This window comes from Rattus rattus, chromosome 9, assembly GCF_011064425.1.
Source record: "Rattus rattus isolate New Zealand chromosome 9, Rrattus_CSIRO_v1, whole genome shotgun sequence".
NCBI classification, from domain to species: Eukaryota; Metazoa; Chordata; class Mammalia; order Rodentia; family Muridae; genus Rattus; species Rattus rattus.
In genome coordinates, this window is record NC_046162.1 from 40,553,802 (window position 1) to 40,560,984 (window position 7,183).

The window sequence follows — 7,183 nt, forward strand, 5'->3', positions numbered from 1 at the left end:
CTGTGAACAGGAGAAGCCTAGGGACCATATCACTGTCACATTACAGGGCCTGTCATTAGCACGATGAGCAAATGACACGCCTGTAGACGCCCGTTCTGAAACAGTGAACATCTGTGGTGCCCTGCCCCTCCTGGGCCTTTTAGACTCCGTTCCTTCTTTGGCAAAATAAAGGCAATACCAGCTTCCAGCTGTTAGGACAATTTGATGACATCGTGTACATGAAAAGTCCTTTGAAACCCTGTAAAGCACTGCCCTGACTGAATTATTCATAAGAATCCATTGATGAAAAAAATTTAGGTCCAGCCCTGACGTTCATGTCTCCTTTGTAGAGGAACAGAGCACCTTGCCCGTGATGTTGGAAGCTAATGGCATAGCCATGACAGAATATCCACAGTTCCTCAATTCCACCTCTGGTCTTCTAAGGCATGCGTGCATGTGCACATGTGTGCACTCGTGTACACACACTCACGTGCACACACACACTGAGGAATTAGTGCATTGACCCCTATGGCCCTTTCCTGGATCTGAAGCACGGAATCTGGTGGCTGGATGATGGGACAGACTGTAAAACCGTAACCTTGCAGGACAGGTCAGAGGTCTCGGATTGAGCCCTTTGATGTTGAAGAACCATGACACAAGGGTCAAACCCAAGCACTCTAAAACACGGTCCCAGCCAACCTGTAGCTGCCTCGCGCTTTCTGATGGCAGTGGGATAGGAAGCAAATCTGCACCAAGCTTCAAGCATCCAGCCACTGCCAAAAGCAAGGTCTCCAAGATCCTGTGCTGTCCCCAGCTCCCACAGAGCTCTGTACAAGGTGTTTTTTCCCTCTACGTCCAGTGACAGTGTGGGAGGGCAGGTGGCAGACCCTAGAATCTCAGGGCTCAGAGGATCTCGAAGTCCGTCTCATCCAACGTGTTCCGTGTGGCAGTGAGGCCTCCGCTCGGGACTCCTCCCCAGGCCTGGAGAACACGCTGCCGTCACACCGGTGTACTATCAGCTCTAGTCAGGACTCCATAGGCACTGGGCCGGTTTTAAAGCCCAGGCTGGGAACGATGGTTCCGTGGGTAAAACACTTGCCACACAAGCACGTAGCCCGAGTCTGAATCTCCATACATCGCGTAAACATATGCCTGCGGTGTCAGTTCTCTGTTGGTAAGATGGCGGGTGAGACAGGAGAATCCACGGAGGCCCGGGGGTCAGCCAGCCCGGCACGGCTTTGGCAAAACAAGAGGCCCTGTGACCAGCAAACTGGAAGGTAAGGTCTTCACACCTGTAGTTATATATACACATCTACACTCACACACACACACACACACACACACACACACACACACACACACGAGAGAGAGAGACAGAGAGAGACAGAGACAGAGACAGAGACAGACAGACAGAGGAAGACAGAGGAAGATATTAAACAGGGAAAGTCCTGTGCATCTACTGACTCCCTGCTAGACACAGACCTTCTGAATCTACCTGTGAGACAGTTCTAGCAAGTCCCCTGACCTCAGGCCTTCCCACTTCCCTCCCATACAGAATGAACTAATGATTCACAAAATTCTCCTAAGGAGCAAAGGCCTTGACACCCCCCCACACACACACACACACAAACAATGCAGCCACATTGCACACCAAGAACAGAACAAACAGTCTTCTGGCTATCTGCAGACTAACCCCTACAGCCTTGGGAATTTCTCCTACCCTGGAGCTAAGGGCCTGGTCACTACCAGAGCATCAGCCACCAAGGGTCTGAGGAGGAAAAACCTCAACTGCCACCGTGGCCTGATTCAGCTTTGTGGGACTTGTGGGGAGGTCCCTTAACGAGAACGAGAGCGAAGTGGAGCTAAGTTGCGAGGGTGTTCGGTCCCCAGTCCTGCATAAATGGGAGTGGTGCGTCATGCCTATCCTAGCATGCAAGGGTAAAAGTGGGACTAGAAAAGGTCACCCTTAGCTACATAGCAAGATCAAGGCTAGCCTGGACTACATGAGGCCCTGTTAGAGGAGGAGGAGTGAGAGGGGGAGGAGGAAGAGAAAAGCCAGGTCTAACAACACAGGCCTGTTATCCCAGCTACTTGGGAGGCTGAGGCAAGAAGATCAGTAGTTCAAGGCCAGCCTGAGTGACTAGCCAAGACTCAAGAAGAAGGCTTCTGTGCTGGCTAGTTTTGTGTCAACCTGGCACAAGCCAGAGGAAGGAGGCTCAACTGAGAAATGTGGCCGTAAGATCAGGTTATAGGCAAGCCTGTAGGGCTTTTTCTTAATTAGTGCTTGATGGGGGCCGGGATGCAGTCCATTGAGGGTGCTGCCATCCGTTCTATAAGAAAATGGACTGAGCAAGCCTGTAAGCAGCCCCCTCCATGGCCTCTGCATCAGCTCCTGCCTCCAGGCTCCTGCCTGGTTTGAGTTCCCGTTCTGGCTTCCTTCTATGATGAACAGTGATGTGGAAGCACAAGCCAAATACACCCTTTCCTCCCCTACTTGATCCCTTGGTCATGGTTTTTCCTCACAGCGATAGAAACCCTAACCAGGACACCCAGCAATGGTGACAGGAGTCTTTAACCTCAGCACTCAAGGAAGCAGAAGCAAGTGGATCTCTGAGTTCGAGGCTGGCCTGATTTACATAGCGAGTTTCACAACAGGATATTGAGACCCTGTCTCAAATACAAAATAAAACAAAACAAAACAACAACAAACAACAAAGTATCATCGACAACAAAAAATCTGAAAGGTAGGGAAGGAGGGGAGAGTTTGGGTACGTTTCAGTTTAGACCACTAGCTTAACCTGTGCATGGCCCTCCATTCAATCCCCTGCACACGGGTGAGGCGGGGAGGGAAACAGGGCACACACATGGGGTGTTTTGCAAATGCTGGCGGATGTGACCCAACTCAGCTCTGCTACTCAGAAGCTGAAAAACAAACGCTCGTGGCCCCGCCCCAAAGGAGGGGAAGTTATCAGTTAAGACAGTGGTGAGACTGGTTATCTCATTTCTGCAAAGTAGGAGCATGTGACCCTAGAACTTGTGGCCGGGGCCCCACCCCTGGTGCAGAGGAACTCGGGCTTGTTGGTGAGCCAGACGCCGGCTGCCAGGCCAGCTAAAGATATCCTTTCAAGTAGGAAGACAAACCACTATCCACAAAGCTGAAGGGGTCTCTGAGTCTAACCCTGAGTGTCCCCGGCTGGGTTTCCTCAGAGCAATAGAAACCCTAACCAGGACATCCGGCATGGAGACACGAGCACTCGGGAAGACAGGGGGCAAGTGGATCTCTGAGTTCGAGGCCAGCCTGATCTACACAGACAGCTATCCTCTTCCCCATTGGCTATGTCCCCGCTCATCTCTGCAGAGCATAGACCTGACTCTTCACCTCTGGCTTAGAGCTCTGATTCCCAAAGACATTAGGAAAAATCCAGACTTCTTTCCCTGGGCCACAAACTCCCCCTTTCCCGGACTCTCTGTCATCTCTGCTCCTGGTTCTTATGCTCAGTCCTCAAGACCGGGCCATGCCAGCCAAGCCACCCCCAGAAACCTTGGCCTCATCCCAGGGTCTGGCCCTGGGGCTATCTTATCCTTCAGACATTTACCCAACAGTACTACTACTTCTCCCAAGTGGCTTTCCCCTGCAGTCCCGCACTCACTGCTCTGGCCGGTGACTGCTGAATACCACCGTCTTCTGTTTATTCCTCAGGGCTTGTCTCCAGCCTACCTCAACTGTGGGTTCTGTCTAACACGTGCCCACGAGAAACAAGGTTGACAGCGGACAGCCACATGTTGCTGGATGACTTGTTTTGCTGTGCTGAAGGCACAGACAGGGCAGGGGGCTCTAGGACCCCTGGGGCCACACTCTGAGGAACCACAGCCTTATTTCCCTGATCCCGTGGCCTCGGTGCCACATTCACTTTTGTAGGCTGCAGCCCTCGCTCTTGGCAGTCTCTTGCAGAGAGAGCCATACAAGGCTGTCCACATTCGCTGTTTCCTGTTCGCAGAATCCTTCCAGAAGCAGCTTGACTTCACAAACACTCATTCATTATTCATTCCCTTCCTCCCAATACTGTCTCTGCGGCACTGGAAGGACGCACGTGGAATGGCTTCCCATCTGCAGATCCACCCGACCCAAGCTGACCTCAGCAAGCCTGGCCCAGAGCACCCAGGCACCGAAGCCCGATGAGCCTGTGATGCGGAGGACCCACCTGTGGTCAGGTCGCTTTCCCATACACAGCATCACTAAAGCAGAGCCAAGCATGTTCCTGCTTTATAACCACCCTCTAAAGGATGCAGCGGACACCACTGTCACCCAGGGGACTGACACCATGACGCCGTATTCTCCCTTCCACATTCCGACCATGTTTTCTTACATTTCAATCTATCCGTTTTATGTGCATGGCTGGGTGGGCACCTGGATGGAGGTCAGAGTACAAATGTGGAGTCAGTTCTCTCTCTCCACTACACGGGTTCTGGGGAATCGAACTCAGGTTGTCCGGTTTGGTAAGTCAGCCGAGACATCTCGTCAAGCATGTTTTAAAGAACGCTTTGGGGATTCAGAACAAACCTCCACTGACTTAGTAACTCTGAAACCTAGAGAACAGGAGACGACAGTCGAGATGAAGTGCAAAGTGCTCAATGAGAATAAGAGGATACTGTTCTGCCCGTGTAGAGGGGATCCCCCCATGCTGCCCCTCACCAGCTCCCGCTATGCTGCTCCCCAGTAGCCTCTAGTAAACCCACTCCCAGAAACCTTAGGAGTCTCCACCCTCCATAACCCTGCTTGCTGACACTCTTCTGAGCTTCAGATCACAAGCGGATTAAAGCCGTACTGTTGAGGCTCAGGAAACCCTCCTCCAAGGTCAGAGCTCTGGCAGTAAGTTCCCAAGCCTTCCTGTTACCTCGGGAATCCTTCCCAACCCTCTCTCATGCCTTCTCTCATAGAAGGCAGCTTTCAAAAGATCCTCCCTCAACCATACCCAGACATGGTTTTTTGTTTGTTTGTTTTGTTTTTGTTTTTGTTTTTGTTTTTTTTATCTTTTCTGGAGACTTCGAGGACAGGGTCCATCATGACAACTCTGTCCCCCACCTTCCCAGAACTGTACACCTCTCCAGAGCCAGGGGAACTTGGTCCCATATAAGCTATTATTGTTTGTGGTCTGGCTACCCCGCGAGATCACCCATGTCCCATGTCCCTCTCCCCTATAAAGAGTTGTTGTAACCTTCTAATGTCACTGCCTCCCGGGGTGTCTGTGTCCCTGTAACCCTTTCAGCAGTGAACACAATAAGGTCCCAGTGGTTCTAGCAGGAGGGAACTTTCAGAGGGAGACAGAAATGTCCCCTCAGTTTCTTTGCAGACCTCCTGGTCCTCATACACCAGCACCACAAATGCTGTCCTACCGTTAGCTGGCTTATTTGCCATCTAGGTGAGTTGGGCTCTTTCCCCCCCCACTATGGTGGAAGCCTCCAGAAGGCTGGGTGTGGTTTTTGTCACTATACACAACTGCTTCCAGCATACGGCAGGCATGAGCAATAAGAGAGCTGAATAAATAAATCTTATTTGCACGGGATGAGTGTGCCTAACTATCACCACGTTTACAGGAACCTAACCATGGACACTAGCCAAAAACCTTTCAATAACCAATTGAAAGCAGGGCGGATGATGCAACGAAGGTTAAGAGAGTTTCTTTGGCGCGCCTGGAGTCACCAGGCACTGGTGAGGTGGGCTCTGGACTCACACAGGCACTGGTTTTCTAACTCGTTTTCTGTAGAACGCTGCTTGGAATCTTTTCTCTTTTAGTTGTCTTCCCGCTGCCTTGAAGATCCTCACAGGTCAGTCACTGAGTTCCTGACTCCCCAAAGAGCAGGGAGCCTATCCCCATATCCAAAACGATACACGTTTAGAGAAGCCACTGGGCATAGGAGTCTGGGTCCTGAGCATGCTCACAAGCCACACAGTTTGGAAGCATCAGCAGACAGACTGTATACCAAGAGCTAGAAAGGAGCTCAGAGTCTGGGACATGACAGCCTGCGGCTCGAGCCATGACCCGGGAGCAGTGCCCAGGTGAGACAAAGCGTCAAGGCCTACCAACCATAACTTCCTCTAAGCCTAGGACGAACAGGACACTCTTGGCTGCCCCCTCTTCCCTCCTCTTTTCCTGTCTATGGTGCATACCTGACTGCTCCTGCCCATACCTAGGAAGATATCTGGGTTTGCTTAGCTTTCATTCTCTGCCATGGGCATGTTAGAGAAATCGTAACTAATGAGGGGAGGAAAAAGCCAGGCAAAAGGCACACAGCTTTCATGATTCCCTCTACACAAAGGTCTTTTCAGGCCTGCCCATGATCACTGCAATACGACGTGGTTGCCCACACGGTTCACGCTTGAACCTTACACTTAAGCTATCCAAAGAAGAAAATCTGAGAAGAGAAGCGTTTTAAGTTTACAAACCTGTCCTCTGGCCTACACACATACACACACTGTGGAACACACACACAAATTATTAAGCTTAATTTAAAAGACTTTTGCTTTTTTTAAAAAAGTGGGGGGTCAGTTTGGGCAATCGGCTCGATGACACTGAAATGTGCGCAGTCCCCAGAGGGCTCAAGGCTGCTGCTGGAACCAGGAGGGCGGGAGCAGGAAGATGGACAGACAGTGGGCTGGGCAGAGCCTGGGTGTAGTCTGGATGTGATTAGTTCCGAGACAGCCTTTGTGGTGGGGCTCACTCAATGCTCCTGTCTCTGCCAGGCCCGCAGAGCCCCAGCAGGGTGCATTCCTGTGGCTTAGCTCCTGCTTCCATTCTGAAGCAGTTCTTAGGTACCCTGAGCCCTGGAGAGGTGCAGGAAAACGACAGGACAGCATCCTTCACCCCAGTGCTCTTAAGAAGTGGAATTCTGTGCCAGCATCTGCCAGGGAAACACCAGGCCTTCCTGTACCCCACCCATCCCCGTGCCAAGTCCTATTTTAAGAAAAGAGTTTTTTGTTTTGTTTTGTTTTGTTTTTTTAAATGCCAGTGGTGGGCAAGGACGAAGCTGCCTTTATCTGATCCGTACAGGTTCTTCTCTGGAACCGCTTAGCCTCCAGTTGCTCTGGCCCTGCCAATCTACTGGACCACAGAGGAGAAAATTCTGCTCCTGCAGGCGTGCGCATCTCGACAATGCGGTCCAAAGTGCCTGCCCATCCAGCAGACACAGGAGGCTCTGTTCCAAC